Raw genomic sequence first — 20,798 nt, 5'->3', positions numbered from 1 at the left:
CTCAACAATTTTACTCATGAAATGCCTGTGCAAGTTCTTCTTAAAAAAATTTTTATTGATTTGCAATATTGTATAAATTGCAAATATTTACAATCAATTTTTAGTTGATTTCCAATATTGTGTTAGTTTCAGGTGTACAACAATAAAGTGAATCATTTATACATATATCCATTACTTTTTAGATTATTTTCCCATATAAGTTATTACAGAGTATAAGTAGAGTCCCCTGTGCTCTATAATAGGTCATTATGAGTTATTTGTTTTACATACAGTAGTCAGTATATGTCAATTACAATCTTATATGTGGAACTAAAATCCCATAAGTCATGCAATGTGACCCCCCAGAAAAATTGAGATACAGATATGAAAAACAAACATGGTTACTGTGGGGAAAGGGGGAGGGGAGGGATAAATTGTGCAAGTTCTTTTTATGAAACAGTGAATATCTCTAGCTTTTAATGTGAACCTTGTTAAACAAATATATTTTTATATTTAGTTGTTTATAAAATAATATATATTATGTGGTATATATATAAATATTTATATTCACAATATTTATAAATATTGTTCCTATCTATACATTCCAAAACAAAGCAGCAATGTCAACTCACTAAGCAATTACTCATCATTATATTACAAATATTTAACAAAATTGCACAATTATTAATAAATCAATCTTCTGTAATATTCCCAATTTATATAGGTTCTTGCTATTTAAAATAGATTTATGCTAAATTCTTACATCTGAGAATTTCACATTATAATGGAAGCCCACCACAGGGTAGCTTACATCATTGCTGCCTTCTTGTCTTCCTGTGAAAGACAGTAACCTGAAACATCATCTCAATTATAGCAGATGATAGGAAAGTAATTAGCCAATATCATCTACCCAGGGAAACTGGAATAAAATCATCCTTCAAATTAAAGAAGAAATCTACATAATCTTTATGAATCCCTGAATGTACAGTAAAACTTTTGCTGTTTTCCTATGGAAATTTGTTTCCACAAGAATATTCTATCATCTTCTAAATTATTGTATATTTTTAAAATTTCCATGGCATGAAAATCTTTTTATTATGGAATAACTCTTGCTCATCTTGTAAAATCAAACTTTGCAGAATTTTCCAAATCAAGCATCTTGGCTTTCAAATTTTTGCAGTGTGTGTTTTTTTAAATGTTAAGCATCAAAAGAAATATGTATTTTCTTAACACTTTGTTTTTGCTTTAAATTGAGGAGGCACAACACCATTTATCCCCTGAGAGAGAGAATTTATTGTGCTATGTTCTTAATTAAGTGCAGTTCAGTTCCACTTTTAAAAATGTTTGTATTGATATTAAGATGAAGAGCTAATGACAAAATCATTACATATAGCTTAGTTTTTAAAATTCCAACATTTACTCTTACATCAAAATTTAGGGTGATAGAGCTGTTGGACGAATGAAATGTAATGAGATGGTAATTTGCCTTTTCATATTATCTTTGCCCCAGTTTCCAAAAAAAAAAAAGTTCTTTCACCTAGATATGAGGTTTGACATTAAAACTGTCCCTTGTGGTATTTATCTTCCAAACAGTACACCTACACACATATAACCCACACAAAGACACATACAGTTCCTATGTTTGCTTTTCAAGCTTTGCTTCAAAATAATTCTGAACACTTGAGGTTCTGCACTGTAGAACTGTAGACTGCTGTTGAAAGCCACATTAAATTATTTTCTCAGTCTGTCAAAGGATAAGATGGGTTGATGGAGAAAAAAATTTCCTCCATTGACGCAAATACCATGCATCAGTGAAGTGAATACAATGTTTGGCTATATCACAGATGCCAAAGACATGCTTTGAATGTGAAAATTTTGTTTTTTGAACAAGATAAATATTGTCTTTTACGCAAAATGTATATATCAATTTTCTGGCACTGTCAAGTCATTTATCAATGAACTTGTGTCTAAGAAAGTGAGTTTATGAAAGAGAGATGATTCAATCTGGTGTTGAAAATGAACCATCAGAAGCATGAACTTATATTATTGATCTAGAAAATTAATGAAGTATTTGAAAATCTTATGTACCTCAATTTTTTGAATCCTTTAAAAACTATCCATTTTAATATCCCATTTCATATTTTTAATTAATATTGAGGAATAGCTCTGCTTTTAAGTAGTTTTGATAACTTTCTTTCTGAAACATTTCTTCACTCTTTAATAAAGCACACCCTTAGAAATTCTCACCACCATTCTTCATCTCAGTTCCTGCTCAAATCCTAAACTTAATTTAACTATAATGCCATTTCTGTTAACTTGCTCTCCATGTGATAATACAGCCATGTAGATAATGCATTTTGCTGCTAGTTGAATATTTATATTTCCTCACACATATCCCAGCTCTCTTGCAACTACCCGGGACCAACAGGTTATAAAATACCTTGAATCTCTGAGTCAAATTTAGAGGTGTGCCCAACCAGTAACTAAATTTCCATGAGTCAAGTGTAGGCATTTATTTGTTAAGTCATTGAGATTTGGGGGATTATACATAAATGTAGGTCACCCTTACTTATGTGAGTCCTAGACCCTAGATAACCTAAATAACTTATAGAAGATATTCTACAGGCAGAATATCTTCATACTTCAGTTCCAGTCTTGATCTGAAGAATAGGAAAGAAGCATGGAAAAGAGGAGTAACATACCCAGAGCAGTGATATTTAAAATTCTAAGAGCTCTCAGTCAGGCCTCATTCAGAAATTCTGCTAGAAAAGCAGATTTACACTATTGGTTGCCTCTTTATACACACTAGTATGTATAAAACATTTGACCAATAAGGATCTACTGAATAGCACAGGGAACCATACTCAATATTTTGCAATAACCTATATAGGAAAAGAATCTGAAAAGATTCTGATTTACTTTCTATACACCTAAAACTAGCACAACATTGTAAATCAACTATATTGAATAAAAAATAACAGAATAAAAAATAACAGAAAAAAAATAAAAATTTTAAAAAGTTTCCTAAACATTGTTGTCCCTTGAGTGTATTTAAAAAGTAGGCTCCAAGGGACAAGGACTATCTCCTCTTTTCTCTATCTACAGTATCTACTCCAATACTTGGAGTAGAGGATGCAAAGTAAACAATGCATACACAAATTAATGATTACTTGATAGCTCTGCCTATGAGTAAAGTTCCTAGGATAATGGTTGGGTTGAATTTTGCTCTTAGTTGCTCTTGGCTCAAAATATTTAAAAAAGGAGATTTGCTCTTCAGACAACAGGTAAATAGATAAAATTTAAAATTATAATAATCTTTGTTAACTAAAGAAGGTTGAGCACCGACTAATTGATGCTTTTGAACTGTGGTGTTGGAGAAGACTCTTGAGAGTCCTTTGGACTGCAAAGAGATCAAATCAGTCAATCCTAAAGGAAATCAATCCTGAGTATTCATTGAAAGGACTGATGCTGAATCTCCAATGCTTTGGTCACCTGATGCGAAAAGCCAATTCATTGCAAAAGACCCTAATGCTGGGAAAGACTGAAAGCAGGAGGAAAAGGGGATGACAGGAAGAGATGGTTGGATGGCATCACTGACTCAATGGACTTGAGTTTGGGAAAACTCTGGGAGATGGTGAAAGACAGGGAAGTCTGGCGTGCTGCATTCCATGGGATTGCAAAGAGTCAGACATGACTGAGCAATTGAAAAACAGCTATTTATTTTTTTACATTAATTGAATTTTACTGAGTGTCAAGCACTGAGCTAAGGGTGCTTGATGTAGAATAATCATGTACCCATCTTGCTCAGAAAATCTTACATTATGCATCTTACCCCACAGTGATTATTAGTATGCCCCTTCTTCAAAACTTACAAAAGAGAAATGAGAACAAAAACTTATATGGTGTACCTAGCCTTACAGATTCTCTCATTTGATTTTGAAAGCATTTCTATACCATTATTATCTCCATTTGAGAGGTGAGAAAACCAAGATCTAAAAAAAAAAAAAAAAGTAACTTATTTCTAACACTCATATATTTTAATGATAAGTCAGGAAACATAGCTCCCTAATGCATGTTTTTAACCAGTTAGCCTTACCACCTTTCACTTTTCAGGACTATGTCTATTGTGTTCAGTGATAAACATTCACTGTGATTGATTCAGTTTTGCTAGATTAAAAAACTATACTTTGTCAAAAGCTGAAGAGTCTCAGAAATAAATGTGTGTAATGATGTCTTAGCAATGTTGCATGCTCTATCCATCACTGAAAGATTTTGATCCTTAATACTAAGAAAGCAGGATTGAAAGAAACTATGTGTCTCTGCCAACTCATAAACCACAGCAAATCATAAAAATGGAGTTAGTCAGTGACTTACCAGCTGCACTGATATTATTAATGTGTATATAATTTTTCTTCATGAAGAAAGTAGATACTCTCTGTGGTTTGAGGCTATCGTTTTTTCAGTATATTTCATTAATATTAGTACTTAATGTTCCCAAACCAAACTATAATTTAATAATGTTTGCAAATAAGACTAACACTTTATTTTCCAAGGATAGTTTATCAGATTTTTTTCTAACCAAAGTGACATAAAATGGACATTCCTCCCAGTGACAAAAGTCTCTACAAAACTTGCTCAATTTCTAGAAATAACAGCCCATGATAGAAGGTCTGGCCTTATATAAATAAATGAGGTCAGTGTGATGAGGAACATTTCCTGAAGACAGCAAATTTACCTCCTAGTTACAATTTCTACATTATTGAATTTAGAACATGGGAAGTACTAATTTAGTTGTGAAACTCTACATTTTAGCAATAATAAATGCTCTGGGTACAATGCAGAAATTTTGAACCTCATAGTGCTAGAGTTTTGCAGATGGAAATTACCTTCTATAGTGCTAGAATCACATCTATTTGAACAGCATGCAGTGAGAACAAATTAACTTTTGAATTCTAAGGCAGAAATAAGCTCTAGAGCCTAACATATCTGGGCTCTATAATTGTTTTAGAATGTTTGAATAAATCAAACCTCTTATAAGATTTTTTCATTTTTATTTTTTAACATCAAAAACAATTTTGTATTGGGGTATAACTCATTAATAATGTTGAAGTAATTTCAGGTGAACAGTGAAGGGACTCAGCCATACATATACATGTATCTGTTCTCCCCCAAACTACCCACCTATCCAGGTGGGCACATAATATTGAACAGAGTTCCATGTGCTATGCAATAGGTCTTTTTTGGTTATCCAATTTAAATGTAGTAGTGTGTACATGACTTTCCCATGATAGTCTCTAGTTCCATCCATGTTGCTGCTGATGGCATTATTTCATTCTTTTTAATGGCTGAGTAATATTCCATTACTGTACCAATTTACATTCCCACCAACAGGGCAGGAGGGTTCCCTTCTCTCCACACCCTTTCCAGCATTTGTTTTCTTTGGATTTTTTGATGATAGCGATTCTGACCAGTGTGAAGTAATATCTCATTGCAGCTTTGATTTGCACTTCTCTAATAACTAGTGATGCTCAACATCTTTTCATATATCTATTGGCCATCTCTATGTCCTCTCTGGAGAAATGTCTATTCAGGTCTTCTGCCCATTTTTGAGAGGGTTGCTTGTTTTGATGCTATTAAGCATCATAAACTGTGTAAATTTTGGATACTAATCCCTTATAAGTCACATCATTTCCAAATATTTTCTCCCCATCTGTGGATTGTATTTTCATTTTGTTTATGGTTTCCTTTGCTGTGAAAAAGCTTTTGAGTTTAAGTAGGTCCCATTTCTTTATTTTTGCTTTTATTTTCATTATTCTGGGAGACGGATTGAAAAAGATGTTGTGATTTATGTCAAAGAGTGTCTTGTGCACGGTTTCCTCTAAGAGTTTCATAGTGTCTGGTGTTCACATTTAGATCTTTAATTCATTTTGAGCTCACTTTTGTGTATAGAGTTAAGTAATGATTTAATTTCTTTCTTTCTTTCTTTCTTTTTTACATGTGGCTATCTAGTTTTCCCAGCAACATTTGTTGAGGAGACTGTCTTTTCAATATTGTATAGATTTTGTCATAGATTAATTGACCATAGGTACCTGGGCTTGTTTCTGGGTTTTCTAAACTGTTCCATTGATCTATACTTCTATTTTTGTGCCTGTACTGTACTGTTTTGATGACTATAGCTTTGTAGTATTGTCTGAATTCAGGAAGACTGATTCCTCAATTCCTGATTTTCTTTTTCAATATTGCTTTGGCTATTCACAGTCTTTTGTGTCTCCATTCAAGTTTTGAGACTTTTTGTTCTAGTTCTGTGAAAAATGCCATTGGTAATTTGACAGGGATTGCATTGAACCTGTATAGTCATTTTAGCAATATAGATCCTTCCAAAATATGAATATGGCATGTCTTTCCACCTTTTTATGTCTTCTTTGATATCTTTCATCAACTTCCTATAGCTTTTGGAGCACAGGTTTTTTCCTCCTTAGATAGGTTTATTCCTAAGTATTTTATTCTTTTTGTTGTTTGTTGTTGTTAAGCTTTTCTTTGTCATGTTTTGATTTTTTTAATATTTATTCATTTTTAATTGATTGGTGATTGATTTACAATATTGGTGTGATTTCTGTCATACATCAACATGAATTAACCATCGGTGTATGTATGTCCCCTCCCTCTTGAGTCACCCTCCTACCTCCCTATTTTATTCTTCTTGATCCAATGGTAAATGGTATTGCTTCTTGAATTTCTCTTTCTGATCTTTCATTGTTAGTGTATAGAAATACAACAAATTTATGCATATTAATTTTGTAACCTATAACTTTACCAAATTGACTGATGAGTTCTAACTGTTTTCTGGTAGCATCTTTAGGATCTTCTAAGTATAGTAGCATGTCATCTGAAAACAATTTAACTTCTCTTCCAATCTGGGTTCCAATTATCCTTAATCTTCTCTGATTGCTGTATTGTAGCTAGGACTTCCAAAATTATGTTAAATAAAAGTGGTGATAGTGGATATTCTTGTCTTGTTACCTGTCTTAGAAGGAATGCTTTCAACTTTTCTCCCTTTAATGTTTGTTAGTATTTGCCTTACATATTGAGGTGTTCCCATATTGGGTGCATATATATTTATAATGGTTATGTCTTTTTCTTGGATTGAATCATTGATCATTACGTAGTGTCCTTCTTTGTCTCTTATAATATTCTTTGTTTCAAAGTCTATTTTTTTCTGATATGAGTGTTGCTACCCCAGCTTTCTTATGACTTCCATCTGTGTAAAATACCTTGTCCCATCCCCTTACTTTCAGGTCTGAGGTGGGTCTCTTGTAGACAACATATAAATGGGTCTTGTTTTTGCATCCACCCAGTCTATGTCTTTTGGTTGGTACATTTAATCCATTTAGATTTAAGGTGATTATTGACATGTATGATCTTACGACTGTTTTGTTCATTGTTTGGGGTTTATTTTTGTAGATCTTTTCCTTATTTTGTGTTTCTTGCCTAGAGAAATTCCTTTAGTATGTGTTGTAAAACTGATTTGCCTGTGTGCATGATAAGTTGCTTCAGTTCTGTGATTTAGTGGTGCTGAATTCTCTTAATTCTGCTTGTCCTTAAAGGTTTTTATTTCTCCATCAGATCTGATTGAGTGTCTTGCTTGGTAAGGTATTCTTGGTTTTAAGTTCTTCCTTTTCATTACTTGGAATATACTTTCTATTATTTTTCTGTTGCCCAATCATAACAAAATGGTTCTAAGTGAGTATTAGTTACATAATCACAATAGTAAATTATGTTTGTCAGTTTTCACAATCAATAGCCAGATAAAAAATAAAAGCTAATTACAATTGTGAGTCATAATGGGAACATGATTATCTAACAATATAAAATAATTACTTACAATTTTGGAGGTCAAGCAGGGTGATGTGGTAAGTGGGAGTGCATACATGCACAACAGGTCTATGTCTTTTGCTTGGTACACTTGATCCTATTACTGATTTATTAATTGTTTTAGGTGTATTTTCTGTTGGTCTTTCCCTTCCCTAGTGTTTCCTGCATAAAGTTCCTTTAGTATTTGTTGTAAAACTTGTTTGGTGGTGCTAATTTCCCTTAACTTTTGCTTGTCGGGAAAGCTTTTAATTTCTCCATCAAATCTGAATGAGAATCTTGCTGGGTACACTTTTCTTGATAGTAGGTTCTTCTTTTTCATCACTTCAAATATATCATACCATTCTTTTCTGGCTTGTAGAGCTTCTCTCGAGATATTAGCTGTTAGCCTAATGGGAGTTCCCTTGGATGTTGTCACTTTCCCCTTGTTGGTTTTAATATTTTAGCTTTGTCTTTAATTTTTTCAGTTTCATTACTATGTATCTCCATGTGTTCCTCCTTGGGTTTATCCTGCCTGGGACTCTTTGTTCTTGGTTGGACTCTAGACTTGGTTGACAATTTCCTTTCCCACATAGGAAAGTTTTTAGCTGTTATCCCTTCAGATATTTTTTCAGGTACTTTCTCTTTCTTCTCCTTCTGGAATCCCTATCATGCAAATGTTGGAGCATTTAATTTTGTTTCAGAGGGGTCTTAGGCTATCTCATTCTTTTTTCTATATTCCTTCTATGACGATTTCATTTCCACCATTCTGTCCTCCAGGTCATTAATCCATTCTTCTCTCTCAGTTATTCTGCTGTTGATTCCTTCTAATGTATTATTCTTCTCTGTTTGTTTGTTATTTAGTTCTTCTATATCATTGGTAAACATTTTTTGCATCTTCTCCATTGTTTTCCTGAGATCCTGGATCATCTTCATTATCATTATTCTGAATTCTTTTTCTGGTATTTTACCTGTCTCCACTTCATTTAGTTGACTTTCTGGGATTTTATCTGGTCCCTTCATTTAGTTCTTTTCTGGGATTATATCTGGAACATAGTTCAGTTCAGTTCAGTTCAGTCACTCAGTCATGTCCTACTCTTTGTGACCCCATGGACCGCAGCATGCCAGGCCCCCTGTCCATCACCAACTCCTGGAGTTTACTCAAACTCATGTCCATTGAGTCGGTGATGCCATCTAACCATCTCATCCTCTGTCATCCCCTTCTCCTCCCACCCTCAATCTTTCCCAGAATCAGGGTCTTTTCAAGTGAGTAAGTTCTTCCAATCAAATGGCCAATGTATTGGAGTTTCAGCTTCAGCATAAGTCCTTACAATGAATATTCAGGGCTAATTTCCTTTAAGATGGACGGGTTGGATCTACTTGCCGTCCAAGGGACTCTCTAGAGTCTTCTCCAACACCACAGTTCAAAAGCATCATTTCTTTGGCGCTCAGCTTTCTTTATAGTCCAACTCTCACATCCATACATGACTACTGGAACAACCATAACTTTGACTAGATGGGCCTTTGCTGGCAATGTCTCTGCTTCTTAACATGCTGTCTAGGTTGGTCATAACTTTTCTTCCAAGGGGCAAGCGTCTTTTAATTTCATGGCTGCAGTCATCATGTGCAGTGATTTTGGAGGCCAAAAGTCAGCCACTGTTTCCACTGTTTCCCCATTAATTTGCCATGAAGTGATAGGACCAAATTCCATGATCTCAATTTTCTGAATGTTAGTTTTAAGCCAACTTTTTCACTCTCCTGTTTCACTTTCATCAAGAGGTTCTTTAGTTCTTCCTTGCTTCCTACCATAAGGGTGGTGTCATCTGCCTATCTGAGGTTATTGATATTTCTCCCAGCAATCTTGATTCCAGCTTGTGCTTCATCCAATCCAGCATTTCTCATGATGCTTTCTGCATATCAGTTAAATAAGTAGGGTGACAATATACAGCCTTGATGTACTCCTTTTCCTATGTGGATCCAGTCAGTTGTTCCATGTCCAGTTCTAACTGTTGCTTCCTGACCTGCATACAGATTTCTCAAGAAATAGGTCAGGTAGTTTGGTATTCCCATCTCTTGAAGAATTTTCCACAGTTTTTTTTTGATCCATACAGTCAAAGGCTTTTGCATAGTCAATAAAGCAGAAGTAGATGTTTTTTCTGGAAATCTCTTGCTTTCTCAGTGATCCAATGGATGTTGGAAATTTGATCTCTGGTTCCTCTGCCTTTTCTAAAACCAGATTGAATATCCAGAAGTTCTTAGTTCATGGACTATTGAAGACTAGCTTGGAGAACTTTGAGCATTACTTTTGCTAGGGTGTGAGATGAGTGCAATTGTGTGGTAGTTTGAACATTCTTTGGGATTGCCTTTCTTTGGGATTGGAATGAAAACTGAGCTTTTCCAGTCTTGTGGCCACTGCTGAGTTTTACAAGTTTGCTGTCATATTGAGTGCAGCACTGTCACAGCATCATCTTTTAGAATTTGAAATACCTCTGCTGAAATTCCATCACCTCCACTAGCTTTGTCCATAGTGATGTTTCCTTAGGCCCACTTGACTACACATTCCAGGATGTCGGGCTCTTGGTGCATGATCACACCATCATGATTATCTGCATCATGAAAATCTATTTTGTATAGTTATTCTATGTATTCCTGTCACCTCTTCTTAATATCTTCTGCTTCTGTTAGGTCCATACCATTTCTGTCCTTTATTGTGCCCATCATTGCATGAAATATTACCTTGGTATCTCTAAATTTTCTTGAAGTGAGCTCTAGTCTTTCCCATTCTACTGTTTTCCTCTATGTCTTTGCATTGATCACTGAGGAAGGCTTTCTTATCTCTTCTTGCTATTCTCTGGAACATAACTTTCTACTTTTTCATCCTGATTAACTTTCTGTAATATGGCTTTTGTTTTAGCCACTGTGGGACTGTGGTTATTTCTTATGTTGTCTGCTTCTGATGGAGGAGGCTAAGAGGCTGTGTAAGCTTCCAAATGAGGATTGATTGTGGGAAAATACAGCTCTTCCCCTGGTGGGCAGGGCCTTGCTCAGTAAAGCTTTAATCCAATTACCTGCTGATGGGTGTGGCTGTGCTCTCTCATTTTCAGTTGTTTGGCCTGAGATAACTCGGCCCTGGGGTCTACAGGCTCAGAAAAGTGAAAGTGAAGTGGCTCAGTTGTGTCCAACTCTTTGAAACCCCATGGACTGTAGCTCACCAGGCTTCTCTGTCCATGGGCTTTTCCAGGCAAGAATACTGAAGTGGGTTGCCATTTCCTCCCCTAGGGGATATTCCCGACCCAGGGATCAAACCCAGGTCTCCTGCATTGCAGGCAGACGCTTTATCCTCTGAGCCACCAGGGAAGCCTGGTAGGGTTAATGGTGAACTCCAAGATGGCTTATGCCAAAGGGGATCTTTCCAGATTGTTGTTGCCAGTGCCCCTGCCCCATGGTGAGCCCCTCTGGTGAGTCTCAACTGCCCCACACCTCCACAGGAGACCCTCCAACACTAGCAGGTAGTTTTGGTTCAGTTTCCTATGGGGTCACTGCTCCTTTCCTCTGGTCTTGGTACACACAGAATTTTGTTTGTGCTCTTCAAGACTGGAATCTTTGTTTCCCTCAGTCCTGTGGAAGTCATGCAATCAAATCCTGCTGGCCTTCAAAGTCAGTTTATCTGGGAATTCCTTCCCCTTTTGCCGGACTCCAAGGCTGAGAAGACTGATATGGGTTTCAGATCCTTCACAACAGTGGGAACACTTCTTTTATATTATTGTTCTCCAGTTTGTGGTTCACCCACACTGAGAATGAGATTTGAGTTTGTCATGATTGCACTCTTCCTACCATCTTGCTGAAGCTTCTTCTTTATCTTTGGATGTGGTACATCTTTTTTTTTTTTTTTTTTTTGAGTTTCAGCATCCTCCTGTGGATGGTCGTTCAATAGCTGGTTGCAGTTTTGATGCTGTTTGCAGGGGGAGATGAGTGTATGTCATACACACCCTGCCTGTTTAAACATATCAGAGATTCCTGACCATTGTACTTAAAAATCATTACAATATTTTGTGTAACACTGAAAAACTGCAGATTTACCAATTGGAAAAGTTATATAAAAGGGAAAATATCTTTTAGCTGCAACTAGATGGTGACAGCAGCCATGAAATTAAAAGACGCTTACTCCTTGGAAGGAAAGTTATGACCAACCTAGATAGCATATTAAAAAGCAGAGACATTACTTTGCCAACAAAGGTCCATCTGGTCAAGGCTATGGTTTTTCCAGTGGTCATGTATGGATGTGAGAGTTGGACTGTGAAGAAAGCTGAGCGCCGAAAAATTGATGCTTTTGAACTGTGGTGTTGGAGAAGACTCTTGAGAGTCCCTTGGACTGCAAGGAGATCCAACCAGTCCATCCTGAAGGAGGTAAGTCCTCGGTGTTCATTGGAAGGACTGATGCTGAAGCTGAAACTCCAGTACATGCGAAGAGTTGACTCATTGGAAAAGACCCTGATGCTCGGAGGGATGGGAGCAGGAGGAGAAGAGGACGACAGAGGATGAGATGGCTGGATGTCATCACCGACTCAATGGGCATGAGTTTGAGTAAACTCCGGGAGTTGGTGATGGACAGGGAGGCCTGGCATGCTGCGATTCATGGGGTGGCAGTCAGACAGGACTGAGCGACTGAACTGAACTGATGACTTTTCAATATAATGTCTATGCCTAGAATTATATTCATATATGGACTCATTTTAAGTAGAAATTATAAGATATCACATATTTTTGGTACTTTGGAATCCATTTATAATCTCAGTTGAAACCCGTAGCTTAATTTCTTTCTTGGTCATTCAATAAAAAATTATTACAAGTTCTACTTGCAAGGAAAACTTAAATAAATAGAAATAAACAGTAGCAATCATCAAATATAGCATTTACTAAAAGTCAGTATTTGTATGCTTACATTGCAGACCTCTGGATAAGTTATCATATCTTGAGCTTAGTTAGAATATACACAGTTGCCTTATAAACAGCTTCAATTTCCCTGGGTAGCCTATTCTTCTCAGTTTTTCTCCTCCTCCCTCTCACATTTTTATACTTAAACATGTGAGATTAAAGGTCATGGTCCAATGCAGAAAAACTCTCTTAACACTTCCTTCACTCACAAGCTAATAAAAACAGCTAGTTCATGTTCTTACATGCCTTCTTCAAGTTCTATGTGTTCACAGTTTCAAAAACTGAGGCTATATTTATACACAAAGATAGCACTTATTTTTGATAATATTTCTTCTGAGTATAAAAGCAAATGTTAATTGTAGAATTAATTTTAAGATACAGTCAGGCACAAAAATGCAATTTGAAATTCCATTGACAAAAATAATTTTAATATTTTGAAGGATATGTCTCTAGTAATATTTCAATAAAATTATTTTCAAACTTTATAAAGTAGTATAGACTTCATTTGAAAATAATATAACTTTGATACATATTCAGGCCTTTAGACAGATGTCTCTCTATAAAAACATGATTAAAAATGGTATAACATTTTAATATTTTGCAAGTTCCTTTTTATTGGATGTCAAAAATATTTCTGATTTTAATATTAGGAAAATAAAATTTTCTTATAGGCAAACATTTGCACATATCCATGACAAAATTATTAGGGTAAAACTTATAAGTAAGAAATTTCTGGTGCAAATGATGTAAACCTTAAAAAATTCTTTTAATATATAATAGCAATTTATGTTTGTATCAGTTTAAAGTTCCATCCTTATTGGATTCAATGTTATTCTCCATAGGCAATACAGGAGATATTAATAGTTCAGCAAAACTAGGTTGGTAGATTTGGATTTGTCTGAAGATGCTATTTTTATTTGATTTGGTTATTTTATTGGTTTTAACATGATAGTTTAGCTGAGTATAAATTCTAAGTTGCCACTATTTTTTCCTAGTATTTTAAGAGTTGATACAGTTGTGGTTTCTTTATAAGTGCTTAGTTGTTTCCCACTGATCAATTTTACCCATTGTTTTAGTGTTCAGGAGATTTACTCCAGTTTGACTAGATGTGGAGTTCACTTTCTTTATGTCATCTCTTGTGTGTGTGTATAGGATGCCTGCATCTAATTATTCTTATCTTTATTCAGTTATGAAAATGTGAAGTCATATCACTTCACATTTATATCTCCCTCGTGTTCTCTGTCCTCTATTTCTTGAAAAATTAGACATATTCTATTTTAATCTCTTTAGAGACTTCTGCTGCACCGTGGATAATTTCTTAACATCCATATTACTGTTTATTGATCCTATCTTCAGTTCCTTAAAACATACATTTTGCTTTATATTTTAGTTATTTTTCAACTCAAAAATTTGAAATTTTTCAGATTTCCCTTACTTTCTTTGTGCTCACCTGTTTTGAGTCACCTCTGCCCTCTTTAACAGCTTTATGCATGTTTGTTTACATCCTCTTATGTGATGTTCTGCTTATCTGAAGGGTAAAATGGCTACTTGAATCCTTCACTCACCTCCTCTTCACTCACCTCCTAATTGGACTAGGTTAAACTTATTTCATTCTCAGCTGCCATCATTAAATTGGCTTCACCATGCTTTCCAGTGAGGACTTCTTGTGCTCTTTTCAGTTTTGTTTGATACTCTACTTCCTTCTGTGCAAATGCTGATGGATCTGGCTCTTTAGCTGTTAGCAGTTTTTCACCACCTGATTATATTTTGAGGTTTGTAGGAATATGTTAACATTTAGCTTTGTTTTAGATATTGTGTGTGGGTTTGAGGTTTTGCTATCCTTGCCCACATGTTTTAAGGGGGTACTCATGAAATTAAAATCTGCCACACCACTGCCTTCAAATTCCTACAGTTTATTTTTGCAGAAGGAACTAATTAAGGATTTTGGAAGGACAGTGGTACATCTGATTTACATTTTTAAAAGACCACTCTGATTGCCATGTGGAGAATGTATTGAAGGACAAAAGTGGAAGCAGGGATGATTGTAAGGAGCCTTTCATATCAGTTCAAATGAGTGAAGATATTGACCTGGACCAGGGAGGCAGAGGTGATTTGGGTGATACAAATGAAGAATTTTTTGTTGATATTGTTAAATCTGAGATCCTTATTAGATATTCAAGTCAAATTGTCAAATAAGCAGTAAATCCTTGAGTCTGGAATTCCAGGGACAGTTAATACGTGGAGGTATATCTAATTATCTTCACTCTTTCTCTTATTTATCTTTATTTTTACCTAAATTTCAGAATTCCTTTAATTAATTAATAATCAAGTTTCCTGCAATTTATGATCTGCTATATACTGTCTCTACTGTATTTTTAATTTGGGTAACATTTCCACCTGAATCAGTTTCCCTCACTAAGTGTATTGTCTTGTCCTAGCTGACTATTCTGTTACACATTATCCTCTTATGAATTATGTTGAAGGACAATTACAGATACCACAAAGTTTAAATCTTTCACACTGTAAATTCATTTCTAAGTGGATATTAATATAGAATTCAAAGACTGCCCCCCCTTTTTTTAAACTGCTGAATCCAATTCATATGCCCAGTGAGAAAAAATGATTTCTTATTCTAATAGATGTATGCTATTTTTTACACTATAGAGAATTCTCTTACAGATGCATTGAGTTGTCTATATCTTCCATGACATGAGAGATAGAAAAAGTTTAGATTCAATTTGCCAGTTTGAATCTTCAATTGTCTGTGCAAACGTTTTTCAATCTGTGCTAGCCTTGGAGGACAAAATGATTATTTTATTTCTGTGATTTAACCCAATTTATTGTTAACTATTATTAATATCATTTTTGTGATATCTTAACTTTCCAGATGTCATGATATCCATCATTAGCAACAACTTATGGCACTGGACTTCACCTTTCATATTCAGCCTGTTGCACCCCTCGAATGAAATCTGTGGTGAATGAAACTTTCGATGTCTTATCTGTGTAAACTCTTGCACCAGCTCTAATATTTGGAATTAATTTGGGGAATAAACTTTGTCCAATGTATATAGCACCACATTTTACTTGTGGATATACTGTAAACCACGTTGCCAATTTTTTTCAATAAAGGGCTAAATAGTAACTTTATAGTACAAAAGCAGCCATAAACAATGTTGCTGTTGTTCAGTAGCCTCTGACTCTTTGTGACCTCATAGAGTGCAGCATGCCAGGCTCCGATGTCTTCCACTATCTCCCAGAGTTTGCTCAAATTTATGTCCATTGAGTCAGTGATTTATCTAGCCATCTCATCTGCTGCCACCGACTTCTATCTTTTGCCTTCAATCTTTCCCAGCATCAGGGTCTTTTTCAATAAGTCCACCCTTCACATAAAGTGGCCAAAGTAATAGAGCTTCAGCATCAATCCTTTCAATTGAAATGATTTAACACAGCCCAGCACAGCACTATGTAATATTATGGAAATTCCACTGGAAGGCATTCCTTCTGCATCCAGAATTTCTTAATTAAGCCCAATAACTCCAGAATTTCACATTATTTTTAGCCCTTCTCCCACTCTTTTTCCTGAATCCAAAATATTACCCCCAAATTTTGATTTAGAACTAACATTATTTGCCAACACCGTTGCCAAGTATTACCTTTCTTTGTTCATTTAAATAATAATTTGAAATTATAGAAGTTATAAATATGTACTAAGATCCCCATCTTAGAATATGTTTCAGAAAAACATTGCATACTTCAAACAAAGGAAATATGTTTACCTTGATTTTGGAAATTTGAAAGATCAGAAAAGAACTCTGAAGTTACCTAGAAAATCATAACTGCCAAAAGCAGCACTCAACTCTAGAGCTGGTGAAAAAAAGTCAAAATATATGAAGTCAACCAAATCTAGGAGCAGCAACAATTACACCAAAGAAGTTCTCCCACTGTTGTTAAAGTTCTAGGGCCCACAACAGATTCCCCAACCTGGGGATCTGCCAAGGGATTGAGAACCCCCAGGGAATTTGACTTTGAAGGCCAGTGGGATTTGATTACAGAACTTCCACAGGATTGGGGAAAGACAGACTCTTGGAGGGCACAAACAAAATCTTGTGTGCAACAGGACCCAGGAGAAAGGACCAGTGACCCCACAAGAGACTGAGCCAGACGTCCCTGTGAGTGTCCAGCAGTCTGCAGTGGAGGCATGGGTTGACAGTGGCCTACTGTGGGATCAGGGGAACTGAACACAACAGTCTTGGCAAGTCCTTGTGAAGGAGGTTGCCACTACTGCCATTACCTCTACTATAGTTTGGCCTGAGACCAAACTACAGGGAGGGACCACAGCTCCAAGAATCAACAGAAAATTGGATTAAAGATTTACTGAGCATGGCTCTGCCCATCAGAGCAAGACCAGATTCCTCCATAGCCAGTCCCTCCCATCTGGAAACTTCCTCAAGGCTCCTATTCTTATCCATCAGAGGGCAGAAAGGAAACACAATTACAGAAAACTAACCAAACTGATCACTTGGATCACAGCATTGTCTAACTCAATGAAACTATGAGTATGCCATTGTAGGACCAACCAAAACAGATGGGTCTTGGTGGAGAGTTCTGACAAAACGTGGTCCACTGGAGAGGAGAATGGCAAACCACTTCACTATTCCTGTCTTGAGAACTTCATGAACAGTATTACAAGGCAAAAATATGACACTGAAAGATGAACTCCCCAGGTCAGTACATAACCAGTATACTACCGGAGATGTGGAGAGAAATAGCTCCAGAAAGAATGAAGAGGCTGAGCTAAAGCCAAAAAAGAAGTCCAGTTGTGGCTGTGACTGGTGATGGAAGTAGAGCCGGATGCTATAAAGAACAATATTGGTAGGAACCTGGAATGTTCGATCCATGAATCAAGGTAAATGGAAGTAGTAAAACAAGATGGCAAGAATGAACATTGACATTTTAGGAATCAGTGAACTAAAATGGACCAGAATGAGTGAATTTAATTCAGATGACCATTATATCTACTACTGTGGGAAAGAATCCTTAAGAAGGAATGGAATAGCCCTCATAGTCAACAAAAGAGCTGAAATGCAGTATTTGGGTGTAATCTCAAAAACAAAAGAATGATCTCTGTTTGATTCCAACATAAGCCATGCAATATCACAGTAATCCAAGTCTATGCCCCAATCACTAATGCCAAAGAAGCTGCAGTTGAATGGTTCCATGAAGACCTACAAGACCCTCTAGAATGAACTCCAAAAACAGATGTCCTCCTTTTTATCATAGGGCCTAGAATGCAAAAGTAGGAAGTCAAGAGATACCTGGAGTAACAGGCAAGTTTGGCCTTGGAGTACAAAATGAAACAGGGCATGGGCTGACAGAGTTTTGCCAAGAGAATGCACTGGTCATAGCAAATATCCTCTTCCAACAACACAAGAGACAACCTTACACATAGACATCACTAGATGGTCAATACCAAAATTAGATTGATTGTATTCTTTGCAACGGGAAATGGAGAAGCTCCATACAGTGAGCAAAAGCAAGACCTGAAGCTGACTGTGGCTCAGATCAAGAACTCCTTATTTCAAATTCAGACTTAAATTGAAGAAAGTAGGGAAAACCACTAGACCATTCAGGTAGGACCTAATCAAATCCCTTATGATTATACAGTGGAAGTGACAAATTGATTAAAGGGATTAGATCTGACAGATAGTGTGCCTGAAAAACTATGGATGAAGGTTTGTAACTTTGTACAGGAGGCAGTGATCAAAACCATCCCCAAGAAGAAGAAGTACAAAAAGGCAAAATGTTGAAGAAGGTGTTAAAAATAGTGGAGAAAAGAAGAGAAGCAAAAGGCAAAGGAAAAAAGGAAAAAATATATCCATCTGAAGGAAGAGTTTCAAGAATAGCAACGAGAGATAAGAAAGTATTTCTAAGTGATCAATGCAAAGAAATAGAGGAAAATAATAGAATGGGAAAAACTAGACATCTCTTCAAGAAAATTAGAGATTCCAAGGGAATATTTAATGCAAAGATGGGCACAATAAAGGGCAGAGACGGTATGGCCCTAACAGAAGCAGAAGATATTAAAAAGAGGTGGCAAGAATATACAGAAGAACCATACAAAAAGATCTTCATGATCCAGATGACCACGATGGTGTGATCACTCACCTAGAGCCAGCCATCCTGGAATGTGTAGTCAAGTGGGCCTTAGGAAGCATCACTACGATCAAAGCTAATGGAGGTGATGGAATTCCAGTTGAGTTATTTCAGTCCTAAAAGATGTTGCTGTGAATGTGCTGCACTCAATATGACAACAAAAATGGAAAACTCATCAGTGGCCAAAGGACTGGAAAAGGTCAGTTTTCATTCCAATCCCTAAGAAAGGCAATCCCAAAGAATGCTCAAACTACTGCACAGTTGCACTCATCTCATATGCTAGCAAAGTAATGCTCAAAGTTCTCCAAGCTAGTCTTCAATAGTCCATGAACTGAGAACTTCCAGATGTTCAAGCTGGATTTAGAAAAGGCAGAGGAACCAGAGATCAAATTGCCAACATCTTTTATATCGTTGAAAAAGCCAGAGAGTTCCAGAAAACATCTACTTCTACTTTATTGACTACGCCAAAGCCTTTGACTATGTAAATCACTACAAACTGTGGAAAATTTTTAAAGTGATGGAAATACCAGGCCACCTTACCTGCCTCCTATGAAATCTGTATGCAGGTCAAGAAGCAATAGTTAGAACCGGACATGGAGCAACAGACTGGTTCCAAATCGGGAAAGGAGTTCATCAGGGCTGTATATTATCACCCTGTTTATTCAATTTATATGCAGAGTGCATCATGCAAAATGCCAGTCTGGATGAAGCACATGCTGGAATCAACATTGCTAGAAGAAATATCAATAACCTCAGATACACAGATGACACCAGCCTTATGGCAGATAGAAGATAAACTAAAGAACCTCTTGATGAAAGCGAAAGAGGAGAGTGAAAAAGCTGACTTAAAACAACATTCAAAGAACGAAGATCATGCCATCCAGTCAAATTCAGTTCAGTTCACTCATTCAGTTGCATCTGACTCTTTGGGATTGCAGCAGGCCAGGCTTCCCTGTTTATCACCAAGTCCCGGAGCCTGCTCAAATTCATGTTCATTGAGTCGGTGATGCCTGGTCCAATTACTTCATGGCAAATAGATGGGAAAACAATGGAAACAGTAAGAGACTTTATTTTCTTGGGCTCCAAAATCACTGCAGATGGTGAGTGCAGCCTTGAAATTAAAAGACTCTTGCTCCTTGGAAGAAAAGCTAAGACAAAACTTGACAACATATTAAAAATGTGAGTCATTGCTTTGCTGACAAAGGTCCATTTAGTCAAAACTATGGTTTTTCCAGTAATTGTGTATGGATGTGAGTGAGTGTTAGCTGTTCAGTCATGCCTGACTTTTTGCAACCACATGGACTTAAGCCTGCCAGGCTCCTCTGTCCATGGAATTCTGCAGGCAAGATTACTAGAGTGGGTTGCCATTTCCTTCTCCAATGGACATGAGAGTTGGACCAGAAATAAAGCTGAGTGCTGAAGAACTGATGTTTTTGAATTTTGATGTTGAAGAAGACTCTTGAGAATCCGTTGGACAGCAAGAATATCAAACCAGTCAATCCTAAAGGAAATCAGTCCTGAATATTCACTGGAAGGACTGACGTTGAAGCTGAAACTCCAGTACTTTGGCCTCCTGATGCAAAGAACTGATTTGGGAAAGACCCTGATGCTGGGAAAGATTAAAGGCAGGAGGAGAAGGGGACCTTAAAGGATCAGATGTTTGGATGGCACCACTGACTCAATGGAGATGAGTTTGAGCAAGCTCTGGGAGTTGTTGATGTACAGGGAAGCCTGGTGTGCTACAGTCCATGTGGTCACAAACAACTGGATATGACTGAGTGACTGAACTGAACTGAACTGAACTGAAGGAGTAGCATCATGGATGTCCACTCAGTTCAGTCACTCAGCCATGTCTGACTCTTTGCAACCCCATGAACCGC

The sequence above is a fragment of the Dama dama genome, chromosome 11, assembly GCF_033118175.1.
Source record: "Dama dama isolate Ldn47 chromosome 11, ASM3311817v1, whole genome shotgun sequence".
NCBI classification, from domain to species: Eukaryota; Metazoa; Chordata; class Mammalia; order Artiodactyla; family Cervidae; genus Dama; species Dama dama.
This window is presented reverse-complemented; position numbering follows the sequence as displayed.